Raw genomic sequence first — 16,981 nt, forward strand, 5'->3', positions numbered from 1 at the left:
GCGCTGCGGCCGGATGTCACCTGCTCAACCCGGGCGCCGTTTCGGGCTCTGCTGGGTCACCGGTCGGGCGGCTTCCACGGGGGGTGTTTGATGCTCCCTCCCCTTTCCTTGCTCATTGTCCCAGGGGGCGGCCTCAACTCATTTTCCTGGGGGGCTCAAGGCCCCGGCTCCAAGTTTTCCATTGTCTGTCCTTGGACAGAGTGTCTGCGACCCGCAGAGGCTGGGTGCTGGGCGGACACCTGATTCCCCCGGGTACGGGGAGGGGGCGCCTGGCGCGGTAGTGGGGGCTCTGCCTGGCCTCGGAAAGGAGCTCGCGGCCTGAGCCTGGAAAGGAAGACTCCCTTTCCCTCCTTGGCTTTCAGGTCCACCTGGAGGGATCCGAACAAATTAGGCATTAATTATGCCGTTTCAAAGCTGGTGAGGGTGTGCATGCCTTCCCTCGGGCCCTCCCCGGGGCGCGGAGCAGAAGTTCCCAGAGCAGCCTTGCAGGGGTCCCTCCTGGCCCTGGCTGAGGCTCCCAGCCTGAAGGCGAGATTGGGGCCCCACAAACAACTGTAGCTCCCCCCTCCCCCCCCCCCACACACGTACCCACCACACACAGACTCCCGGTTTTCTCTTGGAAGGATTGTGAAAATTGTGTGCGCGTGAGTGTGCGTGCGCGCGCACACGCGTGTGTTGGGGGTGGAGAACAACACCCTGGCTTTTTCCTGCGAAGGGTGGGACTGGGGATAACCTGATCCTTGGACGTGGATTTTCTGTGCATAGAGATAGACTAGAGGGCCCTCCGTTACTCATCCAAGGGAAATATAATCAGCCTTTTGAGCTGGCTGGAGGTGGGAATTGGGGGCGGTCGGGGGATCTTTTTCCCCATGTGTATTTAGGGAGCTTCTCTTTGGCTCTAGCCCAGCCTCAATTTGCCTCAACAGATCCGGGGAGGTGGTGTTTAATTAAAAGCTCAGCTTCCAAAAAGAGTGGGCAGGTTTGGAAGCTGTGCAGCGAGTGGGTGTGGACAGCCCCCCTTCAGCTGCTGCCTGGGCTCGGGGAGGAGCTTTTGTCTGATGAAGTGTAAGGTTTGGACAGGGTTTGGCCTTGGAGATGGACTTTGGGGAGGAATGTTCAGCTGTCACGGGCTACTTCCCCCTTTTAGAACCAACTGCCACCTTGCCCAGGGTGAACTTCTCCAAGGTGCCTCTGTCCTGCTCTTGTCTATTTTGAAATCCTTCTACAGAGCTGTGCCTTTTGTCAGAAATTGACATCCGTGCAGCATTATCTTCAAAGGTATCCTGTTTGCCCCGGAATGCCTCTAATCCAGCCACTTGGAATTAGATTATTCCCTGTTCAAAGACAGCCCCTCGCATTCCTTTGCCCCCAGTTCACCACTGATGTGCTCTTTGGAGACAAAGATTGGTGCCGCCTTGGACTCCTGGAGTATTTCTGGTTAACTTAATTGTGCAGGCCTTATAATCAAACAGGATCTGGTTTGAGGCACACGCCTATTCTGATCACTAGGGGAAGAATCTGGGATGGGTTGGTAAAGCTGCTTGTGTTTTTTTTAGGGAGAGAAAAGGATGTTTCCAGCCCCCCACTAGTAGTAACAAGAACCCAGTGACCTAATAGGTCTGCCCACTGCAGTTCCAGAGTGTAAACATCTAGAGTGTTCCCTCTCTCTTTGTTCTTTAATCCAGAATCTAGCCTTGGTTCTTCCCATTTACCGGTTTGAGCCCAAAGCCCTTCTGTGGGTAACCCTCCACAGAGTGGGCCCTTCTGCTTCCACCTGCCACCCCAGGCCGCCCTGCAGCACTGTGGCTCTGGGGGTTTGTGGGTGCTATGTTGGCATGTTTTTTCCTCCACAAGATTCCAGTTAAAAATAAAGACTTGTTTAATGCTCCTTGGGTGCAGGATCTATAGTCTGTGGTTCCTGAGTTCTTTCCCTTGGAATGTAGTAGCATTTGTTCAACATCCTGTGGGAAGGTATTTATTTTAAAGGTTTCTGTTGGTTTTGTTTTGGCAGCAAAGATTTTAAATGCAACAACTGCAACATGCCTTGGGGTCTGCAGAATTTCAGACTTTTGGGGAGTAGAGAGAGAAGGAAAAAGAGAGGGGGGTGTCTGATTTCCAAGCTTGTTTATTCATAAGATAGTTGCTGAATATTTCCATGGGGTTTTCTTCTTAAAAGATTTCTTCATGAATTAGTTGACTGACATTTTAGAAGGGACTTTTAAAATTTGGGCATATAGGATAAGCAGTGTAGAGTATGCATATGCATGCAGCTGCCAGCAGTAAAAGTCAGTTTTTAATGCTGAAATCAGCTGGCTTTCTAATGCCCTGCTTATCTGTTTCTTTTCCTCTTTGAACTCCCACGATGGGTTTTAATGCCTCTCGTCCCCTTTCTGTGCACTTTGAAGGTCAGGTGTAAATAAATGTTGGACACCCGTTTGGAATGCCACCTTGAGAAAATTTTTAGGTCATTTTCTAAGAAGTGACGTTGGACCGGGGTGAGGAAAGATATGAAAAATGGCTTTTTTAGTAGCATTTGATTCTCCAAAATGAACAACAGCAGCACAGGAAGGGAGTCGATTTCCTCTTTGGAGGAAAAAAACAACACAACAACACAAATGGAGTAATGTCAAGGCCTCGCACCATCTATCTTCCAAAGCCAGAGAGCCCAAGACATGGAAAAGCTAGGGAGGCTTCTTTTTGCTTCCGTCTAATGATCCTTCATCTGGTTAAGTCCTCGGCTGTCAGGGCGTGCGTTGCATCCTTTTCAGGGGGAGGGGCGCCGAAGAAACCCTCACTTGGCTCCCATTGGGATGCAGCTGTTAAATAACTTATTGATTCCTTGTCGAGAGGAAACCTTGTGTTTTTTCCCTTTCTCCCACCCTACTGTGGTGGTGGTCAGTAATGAATGGTGGTGTGCAAAATCGCTTACTGGCTGCCTTTCCGCCCATCCACATAAATCAAGTCGTCTGCTGTGAGCTGATCCCAGAGGAAAAGGGGAAGCAAGAGACTCATGTGGCTGGAGGCACGGGCGCATCGCCTGCTTGTCTCGGGGAACAGCAGCTTGGAAGTGACTGTGTGTGGAAAGTCAGTTGACTGGCTTCTGATGGTTAGATCATGTTGACTGCATTAAGGAGGTCCTGGAATCTTTTCCGAGTTTCTATCCAAGGATAACTGTTGCAAACATCATATTTTTTTTAAATTGAGGTATAATTGACACAGCACACTATATTACTTTCAGGTGTGCACCATACCGATTTGATATTTGTATTTTTTCATTGGTTATTTTTTTTTAAATGTAAGTAATTGAACCTGCATAGAATTCGTGATGTTTGGGGAGCTCGTAGGACCCGGAGACTCTGGCCAAACTTGAGGGCAGCTCACCCTGTGGCTGTCTTTCTTCTTTTAATAATTAACTTAGCTCAAAAACAGTTGGATGCTAACATCAAATATTTTTCTCCGCCTTGTTGCTTAAGAATCAGCGTGTCGGGAGCTGAATCGGGCCTGATGCAGGGAGAACTTTGTACCAGGTCGGAGAGTGTGTTTGGCCTTATGTAATGCGACTGGGAGTGAAAAAAACACCCAACCACACCTTGCATTCCCCACCCAGGTCTCGCTTAGACAGGGTGTCCTGTTACCAGCACCTGTGCTTGGCAGAATAGGGGCCTTGTTCAGTCCCCCTCCGCCGCCCCCACCTCTGTTTGCTACCAATATCCCCTCTCCGGAGTTCTGCCTAAAATTGGATCTGCTAAAGGGACTTCTTGAGTTCCATGGAAATCTTTTGTGGTTCAAAGGCACGTCACGATATTTTCCCTCACTTATCATAAGATCAAGAATGTGGGTAGTGGGCCCAGCCCTGGATCGTGATTTCAGAGTGGTGGTTGTTTCTCCTCCTGCGTTGGCTTTGGGGTTCCAGTCAGCAGAGAGGCTTACTTCCTCAGTGTTTATCGGGTGGCCTGCTCTGTGGAAGGCCTATCGCTGGGCCTCCAGGAGCCACCGATCCACAGGGCCGCCCTTGGAGAGCTGCTTGTCCTGTGGGCCTTTAGCAGCTAATGTCCAATACAGTATGGCGGCCATTCAGGGAGAATGTGGAGTCCAGTCTGGGGCAGGGTGTCAGTCAGTCCCTGCAGGACGTCCCCTGACTCTGACAAAAAGTGTCCGTGAGGAAGGTATCGACAACCCAGCCAAGGCCTCTGCCAGTGGCCAGGCGCTCCGAGGGAGGCGGGCCACTCTGTAAATGGTGACACACAAACGCAGGACAAGCAAAGCCCAGATGGGCCCCACGCTGGCTTTTCTCTTAGCAAATGGCTGTGTTTGCCCAGGGTTTTACAGCTTCCTCAGTTTGGGCCTCTGGGAGAAGTTGAAGTAAAGATGTCATAAAATTGGCAGCAGGGAACTGCCCGGAACGGGTGCCTGTTCAGAGATTTAGGGTCTGTTCTACATAGATGATTTTTGTGTGTGTGTGTGTGTGTGTGTGTGTGTGTGTGTGCGCGCGCGCAAATCTTAACAGTCCAGTTTTGGAAAGAAATCTTTTTTTTTTTTTAAATCTTGGCTGGAGCGTTTTTGTGGGATAATCCCGGTACATCACATTTAACCAAATGGTTCAGAACTAGTTGCTGGATGTTCTGAGATTCCACAGTTAGTAATGCCTGAGATGCAGAGAGAAGGCCAGTCTTGGGTCACGGTTTGCATGGAAGGTAAGCTGAGCTTGAATTTCGCCGGGTTCAGCTGTCACTCAGTTCTTACGTGAGTAACATCTATCCCTAATTCTATAATATCTATTAAGCATCAGCAGGGTTGCAGGCGCCTAGTTCCATGCTATGATTTCATCAGGTAAAGATACAGAATTCCCAGGTACATTTGAATTTCACGAGAACACTGGACAGTTTCAGTATAAGTCTGTCCCATGCATGTTATGTCTCCTCGGCGGCTGGCCTCTGGGCTTCTGAACTCGTCATTTTGCACTTGGGGGTAGGGAAAAGGAGAAAGCTAAAATGATACCTGTCATTTGGATAGCTCCTCTGAGGTTGTTAAAATGCTTGGAGGGTGGAAATGTTGAAACTATTGATCTATTAGATGCTTTACCTATAATTTTCATTGAGGCTTTTTCCATCTTCCCAGAGATGGGTGAGCGTTGGCATGATTCCTTCTGTAGCGAGACCTTTAGATGTTCAAAACCGGTTATGGAAAAATGAGCTCATTTCAAGTTCACCATTCTTTCTCGGAACTGCCTTCAGGATACTTTCCCCTAAAGCCCACACCTCCGCAGAAACAAAGACATACCTCTCCCCAAACCAAACAAAAGCCTGAGGACAGAGTCAGCTGCCTAGGACATCAGACAAGAGGCATTTGGGGCTCCTTAAAGGGAACTGATGCCTTAAGCAGTTTAACTCAGATTTGCAGATTGCACTGCTGATATGGCCTTATTAAGTAGCAAAGCAGAGAGACAAATGGAGTAAATTAATTGGCGGAGCATTGAGGAAACCCATTGTATTTGATTGCCAAGGTTCTCCCTGGAATTAGCTGGACTCTGCAGGAGGTTTCATCTGAATATGTGCCACACATACACACAAGACCCCAAAAAGCAACACCCAAACCCACCCAGTGTAGATTCCAGAGCACCCCACCCATTATCAATGTTTCCCACCTCTTAGCCTAGGGGAGGCTTGGCAAGGGCTGTGTCATCTCTGCTGCTTCCCGATTGAAGATGCCCTGGCGTGCCACCTGTACAGAGCAAGTAGGCGCTCAGTATTCACTGCATGTGGTGAACAGGGCAGAAAGGAACTTGGTGAGAACCTACTGTGTGCCAGGCATTGTGCTAAGTGCTTGGCATGCACGGATTCATGTCATTCTCACATCAACCCCACTTTACAGATGAGAAAACTGAGGCTTGGAGAGTCAGTACCTTGTCTAAGGCCATGGTGAGGTGGACTGCAATTTGGACCTTGACCTATTTGATCGTAGGGCGGGAGCTCTTTAGATTCCCAGCGGTCGTCAACCTTTCAGACCTCACGGACCACCAGTGATCCGCGGACCTCCGGTTGGTGACCGCTGCTTTAGAACATACCTATGGTAGAGAGGGGGGGCCTGGATTTATTTCTAGAAGATGGCATTTCACTTGCTTGAGTCCCACAGGAGGCCCAGGGAAGACATGGGATCTGATCTCTGGGCCTCTGGCGTAGACTCAGCCTGGAGGTGTGAGCTTGAGCTGAGCTGCTGTGAGGATGGTTGTTGGGGTGGGCGGCTCCCATCTGGCTGCCACTTTTGTGGAAATTGTTTAATTTATGACACATCAACATAGTGTGGCTTCCTGCCTTCTCCCGCTTACCAGTCTTTTCTCACAGATAGCCTGGCATTCTCCTTTCCTCTTATTTCCCTGGGTGTGCGGAGGGGAAAGAGTTCTTTGGGCCAGGCTCTAGCGGTCGCCCTTGGCTCCTGTCCTTGTCCCCAGAGTGCCTCCATGCCGGGCCAGAGGGCCGCATTCATACGTCGGTCCCTGAGGCAGGATGACTATGCAGGCCCGACAGCTCCTCCTAATTATATGAATTGAGTAAGTTCACCCAAAGTTCAAATGGCTCCTCAAAGAGAACGCCTTACCTTGAACTCATTTCGCGTCCAGCCCTGGAACTCCCTTGTAAAGGAGCTTTCTGTGTTTAATTATGCCCCGTAGCCCTCCGGTTTGGGTTGAGTTGTGTTTGGAAAAGTAAGTTGATGGGATCACCAAAAAACTCCTTCCTGTGCCGCCTCTTGGCACATACGGCCTTGGTCATAGTTCTAAGTGGTTTTTCTTTTCCTGTCTAGTTTAAGTGGGTGAAAAAAAATCAATTGAGTGCCTTTTGAGTTATGTGTCTTTTTATTTGCTTTCTTTCCCTCAAAGAATTTGGCCAGCAGCAAAAGTATTCGCGTGTGCAGTATCAGTGGCCTCCTGGAGGCGGACAGCAGGTTTGGCCTGGGACTCCCTTTCCTGCCACCTCCACACGACAGGAGTCTTCAGGGGCTGGAGGAGTGGGTCTGGCTGGGGGAGCTGGTTCTGGGCAGGTGTGCCCCTTTCGGTAGAAAGGGCGGGGTTACAGGGACAGGTGCATTGGATTCTGGGAGCCATAAGACACTGAAGCCTGGACCCTATTCCTGGGGTGCATCCTGGGTACTGGGGTTATAAAAAACATCCCCGGCTCATTCTAATGTGTAGCCAGGCTTGAGGAACATTGAGCTGTACACAATTTCATCACCTTCAAAGGGTTTTCTCCACCTTACCTAAATCTGAGTAAAGGCATCTTTAGATGGTTGTACAACAGTGTGAATGTGCTTAACACTGTATGCTTAACAGGATGGTGCATTTTATACGTGAATGTATTACACACCCTGAGTCCGCTCCGTCTCCTGGCGACCCTATGCATGAGTGATGTCCTAGCCTCCCAGCCTGCTCAGCTCCTGCAGACGCTACCGAGGGCTTCTGTCATGGAGTCAGTCCAGCTCCTACTTGGTCTTCCTCTTTTGCTGCTGCCTTCGGTTTTCCCAGCACGATCGTCTTTTCCAAAGGGCCCTCCCTGCCTTCTCAGGGTGTGCCATGTTCAATTTGTCATTATTGCTTCTGGCGATGTTTCAGGGTTCATTTGCTCTAGATCCCACTTGTCCCTCTTTCTGGCGGTTCAGGGTATGTGTATTTTATCACAAATTAAAATAACAATAAATTTACTGTGAAATAACACTAAATAAGTTGAAATAGAAAAATAACAGAAAAAGCATCTTTAGAATACTTGGCTGTTATTAGTTGATATGTAATAGTCCTGTCCAATACAATCTTTTGCAATAATGGAAATTGTCAGATATGGTAGCCTCTAGCAACACGTGACTGTTGAGCACTTGAAGTACGACCAATGAACTGATTTTTAGTTTTTATTCACTTTTAATTTGTTTAAATTTAAATAGCCATATGTGGCTAGTGGTCTTCATATTGGACAGTGCGGACCTATAACATCACCTAAGTAAAAATATTGTGCTTGCTTTGTACTTCCTTCTGGCCACATTACCGTCCCTCAACCCCTCCTGTAGAAATTCTAGAACTACTGCTGGCCGTGGAGTCAAAGAGGTCTGGTTTTAAATCCTGTGGGCAAGTTACTGAGTCTCTCTGAGCCTCATTTTCCCGTTCTGCAAAATGGGTCCGTACCCACCTTCTAGGGTTGTTGCAAGGATTCTGAAATGGGATAATGCTTGTGAAAGGGTTCATATGGTGCCTGGCGTGCAGGCATCCAAATGTTTGTCGCCCGTATTTTTCTGTCTTGTAGAATGAGGAATGAAGAATTCTGACTTCTCAAAATCAGGGTAGTAATTATCTCCACGACTTCTTAGAGCAAACACTACCCCACCCCTCACCCAGCTGTATCTAGAGCTCGCAATGAAGTTGCAGGAAATGGGGAAGTTGCGTTTTTGTTTTTTTCTTGTTAGGTAAATTACTCCCCAGTTCATTATAACCTCATCTGGCTCAGCCAGGCCTCCTATTTGCATCTCTATATTTGCAATCCCAGTGTCAGTATATAAAGGGAGGGCGGGGAGGCTGAGGTCCCCAGAGCATTTAATGTTTAAAAAAATTTTTTTTAAAAGAGATGTTTACACCAGGGTAAGGAGAGAGAGAGAGAGGGAGGAGTTGCTTGTAAAGACCAGCTTTTTCTGTCTCTGTTATTTGCACAGTCGTTTTCTGGAGTGACCACCAGGAACAGTGGCCTTGTGTGCCGCTAGCCTGCCCTGTAGCAGCAGCTTCCTGCTGAGGTTTCTGTCCTTCCCCAGAGTTGGCCACATTTGGGTTCTTCCCGACTGCCGGCCCACCTACTGTGGCCCCTGCCTTAGCCTGGCATTCAGGGAGCCCTGGGGCTCAGCCCCAGCTGAGTGGCCTGCTCCGTGCCCAGTGCTCTCCAGCCCGAGGTCCCTGGCTTCCTTGACCACATCCCGTTTGCCCCAGTAGAGCTTGGAGGACCCTCTCTGCCCTGTTGCCTAATGAAATCTTTCCCATCTTTCAAGGCCTCACCAGAAAGTTGCATAATTTCTGGTCCCTCCTCTTCCCACCAAGTCAGATAAGATACCCACAGGGACTTCTCGCATTCTGCGGTGATTCCACCGTGTTTTTATGGCATTCCACCTTTAGTGGTTGCCTTTGGCCTTTGACGTCTGGCTCTGCCACTTCTATGACTCTGGGCAAGTTACTCCGCCTCCCTGAGCCTTGGTTTTCCTATCTGAGAAATGTGGGGATAATAACTTCCCTCTTAAAGTTGTTGGGAAGTAAATGAGAAAGTCTGTGTAAAGGGCTTAGCACGGAGTAATTGCTAAATAAACCGCTCTGTGTGTCTGAGCTACCCTGGTAATTTCTAGCGGGGTACCCTGCTGAACGCCGCACTCGGGTGTTTCAGCAAATACAAGAAACCTGTGTCTCCCCTTTATAATGCGGTGGAGACAGGAGTGAAATGTTTCTTAAGCAAATAAATCACTTGAGGGAACACATTACTTGTATTCAACAAATTGATGACGTGCCTGCTGTGTGCCAGGCACCGCTGGGTGGTGGAGGTACAACTCTGGACAAGACACGCTATCCTTACCCTAACATTGTTTAGTCTAGGAGAGGAACACACAAGGAATTAGCAATCAGCGTGATCAGCACCACAACTGATGTCAGCGTGGAGTCCTGGGGAGGGGCTCTGATTCTCATTTGAATCGGGGGACAGAGTCGGGGGAGGCTTTTGGTACAGGTGACGCCCAAGCTGAGAGCTGAGTTTCATCTCCCATATTCCAAAAGCATTTGATTGGCACAATCAGGCATATTCTGGTGCTTTACAAATAAGAACCCAGTGAGGTAGTTACTGCTTGGTTACCATTTCACAGATGAGGAAACTGAGGTGCAGAGAGGTTAAGCCATTTGCCCACTTTATCAAACTAGTAAGAGGCGCAGCTGGGATTTGAACCTAGGTGGTCCAACTCCAGCCTGTGCTCTTATCCACGAGGCTGCACTGTCTCTTACAGCATAGTATTTTAGGATTTCATTTTCAGATTCTGGAATGGGTGTATCTCATTGATCTTTTGATGACTATTCCATATATACACACACACACACACACACACACACCCCTTTAGGAGTCAGGATGAACCAGATAAAGCATACAAATCTAGGCTCTTCTCTGAGCTGCTTCAAGAAGCTCCAGGGGCCTCACTCTGCTTGAAGAGTTTGATCCAGCCAATGACATGACATTGTTGGGCAATTGACTCACCTGGCCAGTGTCTCTAAGTTGTCAGCGGAGGAAAGTATGTGGGGAGTAGGCGGAGTGTGAGACCTAAGGGCTTGGCTGTCCAAGGTGACAACCACATGACACATGTTTGTTTTGCAGGAGAAACCCCCTCCCATCAGGGTCACCCCAGTAACCGGCTGTGCACACACATGGCTGAGTGCTAAACAGGAAGGGGGGTATTTGCAGTAGGAGGCTGGCCTGCCTTGAGATTAGTTCCCAGGGAGACAGACCTCACTCAGTTGCACATGAGAGGCCTGGCTTGCTTGAGCCTGGCTCCTGCAGCTGAGCAGCGGCCATTAAGGAAGTCTTTGAGTTTGGTTTAATGGTCGCTCTTTGTTTTGAAGTGATTGTTTACTGGACCTTCAAAGCCAGCTCTCCAGCAGGATGTGATCTGCGCCTGAATAATTGGATGAGGCACCCCAATAGGAAGCAAGTAGCGGGGAGCAGAGCCAGGAGTAGCTAGCTGATGGCCAAGCCTTTGGCATCTGAGCACTCGGAGGCGGGGCCGCGCCTGGAGGGACTGGGGCCATCTTGCAAACCAGAAGTAGACCTGGGCAGGGGTCCCCTGGAACCTGTCCTCTTTGATGTCGGCCTGGCCTTAATTAGGGACACTCTAATTAAGTCACCCAGGAGGAAGCTTTTTCCTAAAAATAAATTAGCAAATGTTTTGAGAGCATTTCACGAGGGAGTACTTCTCAAAGATTATGCAAGGTCTATAAAGTTAATGGAAGACAAACGGAGAAACTTCAGTTCAGTGAAAAATCAAAGTCACCCTTAGCCACTGGGTCGCAAAGTGGGTTATGTGCACACATTTTAGAGAAAGGCTGGTGCGGCCTCTGCTGTGCCCGAAATTTCTTTTTTCACTTAGCTTCTCGCTATACTGCCTTTCTATATGTGTCATCATAAGCCGAGACAGTTCTAGTGGCTGCGTGGCCTTGCATTGTTTGGTAGGTCTGTAGTTCATTTCATTTAGTCAACATGTACTTGAGGACCCACTGTGTGTCAGGTTTTCTGTTAAGTGCTAGGGATACAGCAATAAATAAAATGGACAGAAAGCCCTGCCCTCCTGGAACTTACATTCTAGTGGAGAGGGGACAGACACACTGAGTAAATCAGTCACTTCTCATAGATCAGGAAGATGACGTGCAATGGGGCAAAATAAAGCAGGGGCAGTGTTGTTGTTGTTAAATAGGGTGGTCAGGGAAGGCCTCACAGAGGAGGTGCCCTGTGAGCATAGCTTATGAAGAATGTAGATATCAGAGGAAGAATGTGCCAGGCTGGGGAAGAGCATGCGCAAAGGCCCTGAGGTGGGAGCCAGTTCCATGCTGGTTTGTGTTGAGGCTGTGTCCAGGTTTTGATGAATTGTTAGCAGCACTGCAATGAGTGTATCCTTGTCGCTACACATTGTTAGGATTTTGCTCTCCTAAATGAGCACCTCTATTTATTTTTCATTGTAAACTCTCCTAAGTCAGGGCGGTGACATCAATTTGTCAGATCTACCCTGGAGAGCAATGGCCTGACAGCACTGGGCACAGTTGGTGTGCTCTGCCACATTTCACCAAACAGGGCTTCCTTCACACTCCCAGAGCCTACCCCGGGCCGCTGGGAATGACACCAGAAACGGCGGTGACTGTGTCGCTTCTATACTCAGTGGCCTCAATTAATTGCTGTCGTCAGGTATGGACGTTTCAAGGCGTTCGGAACCCACTGCCAAATGCCTTTCAGAAAGTCAGTATCAGTTCACATTCCCATGCGTGAGTGCTCGTCACCAGGGATTACATCGCAAGGAGCATTAGGACGGAAATTGCTACAGCTTCCAAGGCCTCAGAAGGACATGCATCTTATCTAGTGCGAGGATTCTCAGTTCTTGCTGTTTGTGATGTTAGTGAGCAGAGCGTGAATGTCCCCTGGGGACTGTGTAAAATGCAGATCCCTGGGCCCATCCCCGCAGATTTTGACCATGTAGATCTGGGGTGGGGCTCAGCTATCTGTAGGTCTAGCAGACATTCCCTGGTATCTGGTAGGTCGTGCTGGGGTTATACCATGAGAAGGTAGTAGAGGGGGGGGTGCCTCTTGGGCCACCCTGAGCCGCCAAGAACCTCCTCTGCAGCTCATGAAGTGAGTAGGAGGGATCCCTCACTCCCCCCACCAGCCCCCACATTACACCTGCCTGGAATGTGTTTCAGGTGAAAAAGTGACTCCGGTCTAAGTGACTTGCGTCACCGTCTCTACTTCCTTTTCTTTGCTAATTGTGTTTCTTTTGCAGGAATGCTTCCTTCCTTCCTTCCTTCTTTCTTCCTGTTTGCCAGGAAAATTCTTTTATCTTTTGAGACCTGGGGGAGGCATCACTCCCCCTCCCTGAAGCTTGCACCAACCACACCTTCCATTACTTTAAATTCGGGTCTTGGTGCCCTCTGAAGGCTTGGGGATTGGTGGCTTCCATGTTAGCGTTCCCTTATCTCTGTATGGCCTTCACTCCGCCAGTCGCCTGAGCATAGTAGGTGCTCATTAAATGTCCTAGTCAAGGTGGCTGGCATTGTTTGTTGACTCATTAAAACAGGTATCGCCAGCATTTGTTGAGTGCTAGTCACCCTTGTAAGCACTTGTTATTTCACTTACTCTCGTTACCATCCTTTGAGGTGGGGACTGCCATGGGCACCATTTACAGATACATGAAGACAGGGTGGCACGGCTGACTAGGTAACTTTGGTCACCCAGGGGGTAGATCTGAGGTTGGGCAGTCAGACTCTAGAGCCAGGTGTTTAAGCCCTAGACCCCACGGGTCCTTGAAGACTCTGGCACATGACTGCCCATTAGGCCCTTCTCTCCAGGCAAGGACATCAGTGGGAGGACACCCAGAGCAGGGCAGCGACTGAGAAGTGACACACACAGCCATGGCCCTTTTTGGTGATGCTCACCTGGGCGTCATTCCCAGCAGCCGGGTGGGGTTTGGGGGTGTGGAGGAGGCTCTGTTTGGTGGGAGGTGGCAGAGCACACAGATGTGCGCACAGGGTGGTATGGCCATTGCTCCCCAGGGTGGATTTGACAAGTTGATCACCCCACCGCTGCCTCGGGAGAGCTTACAATTTCAAAGTGAGTAGAGGAGGAACACAGAGGTGCTCACCGGGGAGAACAAAACCCCAAGCACAGGCAGGGTTCCTTTCGGGTCCTGGTGCTTTGCTTGTACCAGATACTCAGGGGGCTGGAGAGATCACCCCCAGGAAGAACTGTCCAGCTGGCGTGGCTCAGTGGTTGAGCATTGACCTATGAACCAGGAAGTCGGTTTGATTCTGTCCGGGCACATGCCTGGGTTGCAGGCTCGGTCCCCAGTGGGGGGCATGCAGGAGGCAGCCAGTCAATGATTCTCTCTCATCATTGATGTTTCTCTTTCCCTCTCCCTGGCTCTTCCTCTCTGAAATCAATAATATATATATTTTAAAAGAACTGATTCCTATAAGGCAGAAGCAGTTGTGGAGTTGGGTGGGGGCCAGCCAGAGAAGGCACTTCCAGGGAGAAGTGGGTGAGTGCAGGCGTGCGAACACGGAGTGATAATAACAGCACTTGACATTTTTATGGGGAATGCACGTCACCAAGTATTTTGCTTAGGTTCATTATCTCTTGTAGACATGTATAAACAGGAATAAACAACTGCAGCAGCAGCTTTGGACTCTGTGTAGTGGGACAAAGGTTAGAGGGGGTAGATAGGTATTTTTTATCATGAGGAGGCCGGACTGGACACAAACGTCCCTTACGGCACGTGGGTAAGAGCAGCCAGCCCGGTGCTAGGTGCTTAGATTTCGAGTCCCCAGGTTTCTAGCTGCGGAGGAGCAGTAAGTTTTAGGGGAATCCGTGGGACAGTTTTGTATTCAGAAGAACTGAGCAAACTTAGGGAGCAGTTCATTGTAAATTAGGTGTGAGGGCAAACCCTTCCCTGACCTTTGGGAAGTTAAAGTTATTGAAGCTCTCCGTGCCTTAGCTCTCCAGGGAAAAAGGGATGCGCTGAATGCCCGCTCTGCTGCCTGCCCTCCCAGGGTAGCAGTGAACGCCGTTGGCCCCCTCGGGTCTATGTAAAGTGAGACGGTGTGCTTAATGATGACCATGAAATACATTTGAACTACTTTGAACATGCGGTTGACATATTTGTTCTTCTTTTTTATTTTATTTTCTTATTGCAAGTGAAGACCTACCCATGGGGATTCTGGGCCTGGAACCTCCTAACACAGGAGGAAGGATGTCCTTGACTTAATTAGGGTGTTAGAGTTACAAATGGGGTAGTTTGAAGGGTGGATGGGTGGGGGCAGCACCTTTTGTGGTCAGTCTTCTCTTTCATAGGCGTATTATTGCTGGTGAGCTTGGGCAAGTGAGCGAGGGGGGGCGTGCAAGGAAGCAACCATTGATTATCTCCAGGGCTGTCATCCACTTGATGGACAAGGATAATTAGTGGATCAGGCAAGCTCCAATCAGGGATGGTTTCTCTGATGGATGGGCTTACACAGCGCCTTTCATCTGAGGATCTCAGGAGTCCTTCCTCTCGCAGGATGGGGTGGGGAAGGGTGGCTTTGGGGACAAAGCTGTGACAGGCATGTCCGGGCCGCCCTGCATCCTGCACACCCACTCTGGAGCCGATGCTCCTGCCTTGCGCTTCAAGCGGCGAGGGGTCCAGAGGCGCTGCTGTTTAGGTCAGAAGCTTCCTCTTGAAGCTGAGCTCTTCATCTCCCCAAAGTCTGAGCTCACCAAGGGGTGTGCCCAGAAGAAGGAGGGGAGGGATGCTGTGGGCTGCGCTCACCCCATGAGGTTCCCGCAGATCCACAGAGGGGCCTGGGGGCCGCAGCAGCCCACGGAGATGCTCAGACACACTGCCCCTTCTCCTGGTAGCAGCAGGTTGGTTCCAGTGTCCGCAGAAAACCTGAAGATGTGGTAAAATTACCCATGATCACAGCACTGAGGACAGCAACTCTGAACATTTCTAGTGCGTTCCTATAAGATCTTTTTCTGCAAAGGACTTTTCTTTGTTTTTGTCTTCTTTTTCACTTGGTTGAGGGTCCTACCATTTCTAGGGTGACATTATAGCTCCCTCAGGGCATTGCCACTGTAACTGGGGGTTGTGTGTTTAAGGAGCCCCCCCCCTCCCCCCCCACACACATTCTACTCTGTCTAGGCTCCTACAGGACCCCAGCAGGAAGCAGGACCCAGCCTGCCTGCTGACTGGTTTTCTGTGGCCCTGAGGCTGCACCTGGAGGCTGGGGTTGTTCATCTGGCTGCTTGCATTTCCCAGAATCAGGGTAGCACTTGGCCCACAAAGTTGGTCAGAGCTGGGATCAAATTTCAGATTAGACCTTGCTGGTCCTCAGTTTCCTTGGCTGTGAAATAATAGTAGTCCTTGCCTCGTGGGGTAGTCAGCCTGTAATAAGAGTATCTATCCAGCTGTGCTTCTCAGAGTGTGGTCTGGGGACCATGGCATCACTCCAATTAAACACGCAACATCCGGGCCCCACCTCAACCCCAGGAATGAGAGCCTGCGTTTTTGCAAGATCCCCAGGTGTGAGAAATGTTGATACAAGTACCCGACACCTAGCAACTGTTTAGAAAATGATGATGATGGCGACAGGGGCGCTTGTCAAGGCGGGAAGAGGAGCTTGAGAGGTTACCTGTCCAGTGGCATACCCATGACTTGGATTCTCATCAGCCATAACTACTGGGGAAGCCAGCCTTTGTCCGGAACCTGTGGACGGGACAGAGGTCTTTGAGCTGGAGCCCGATTCTCTATAGCCTGTGCCTGTGTATAGCCTGTGCCCGCTGGTCCCTATTTTATTCTCGGCTAAGCCCAGTCCTTCTTCTTCCTGCGAGTCTCCTCCAACTCTCTGACGCCTCTGAAACCGCCCCCTCTCCACCACGCTCCTGGTGGTGTCTGATTCCCTCAGCTGTCCTCTGAAGTCGCGCTGTCACCGCGGGCTGGGGCTGGGCTGGGAGAGGCAGCTCGTGCATTATTTATGGCCCATGCTAACCAGCCCTGCCAATGCCTTACACAGTTTATTCTTCTGCTCCGCGCGTGGGAGGCCATCCTGGGCTTCTGTTGGATACAAAACAAAGCAAAACAGAACCCAAGCCAGAATGGCCACCGGCTGAGTCCTGCTCCCTGCAGAAGGCCAGGGGCCTGCCCAGCCTCCAGGAAGGACAGGAGAAAGACGCAGGGCTGTGCCACAGCTCAGCCTTGAGGGTGGGGAGGGGGAAGCCAACTCACATGTTTATTTAGGTGGCCACCAAACTCAGTGGGGAGTTGAAAGTTAGGCCTTTCTCCTCAGCAGTGAGACAATGACTTCATTCTCCTCCCCACTGCCCAGGGCACCAGGTTGCTCTCAGGTGTGGGACCCCTCAGCCAGGCCCTCTGGTCACCTGGCTGGCTTGGGGAGTTTTGTCACTTGCCATCCGAATGAAGGCCCCGCCTAGTCTTCCTCTGCCGTTCAATGGTGGAAGCTCTGGGCCTTGCCCTTGAAGGCTGCTCACGGTCCCCTTGTCCACCCCGCCATCTCCTGCTTCTCCCAGCACAGCTCCTCCACTGCAGTGTCCTTGGGGCAGAGCCCGCTTCGGTCCTTCCTGCCTCCCTGCCTTCCCGCTCCCTGGACCCTCCCTGGACCTTATTGGACCCTCTTGCTCAGGTCCTCCTTCCACACTGCTGTCCATCTTACTGGAAATGCATTTCCTTCCTCATTTCT

General features: G+C 50.1%; 1 protein-coding gene across 7 annotated transcripts in view; it reads left to right on the forward strand.

The window, feature by feature from the left end:
- Positions 1-16,981, forward strand: part of MTSS1 (metastasis suppressor 1) — a 145,028-nt gene that overhangs the window by 1,129 nt on the left and 126,918 nt on the right. The gene's annotated exons all lie outside the window — the stretch shown is intronic.

This window comes from Myotis brandtii, unplaced genomic scaffold (genome assembly GCF_000412655.1).
Source record: "Myotis brandtii unplaced genomic scaffold, ASM41265v1 scaffold494, whole genome shotgun sequence".
In the NCBI taxonomy this organism is placed as follows: domain Eukaryota; kingdom Metazoa; phylum Chordata; class Mammalia; order Chiroptera; family Vespertilionidae; genus Myotis; species Myotis brandtii.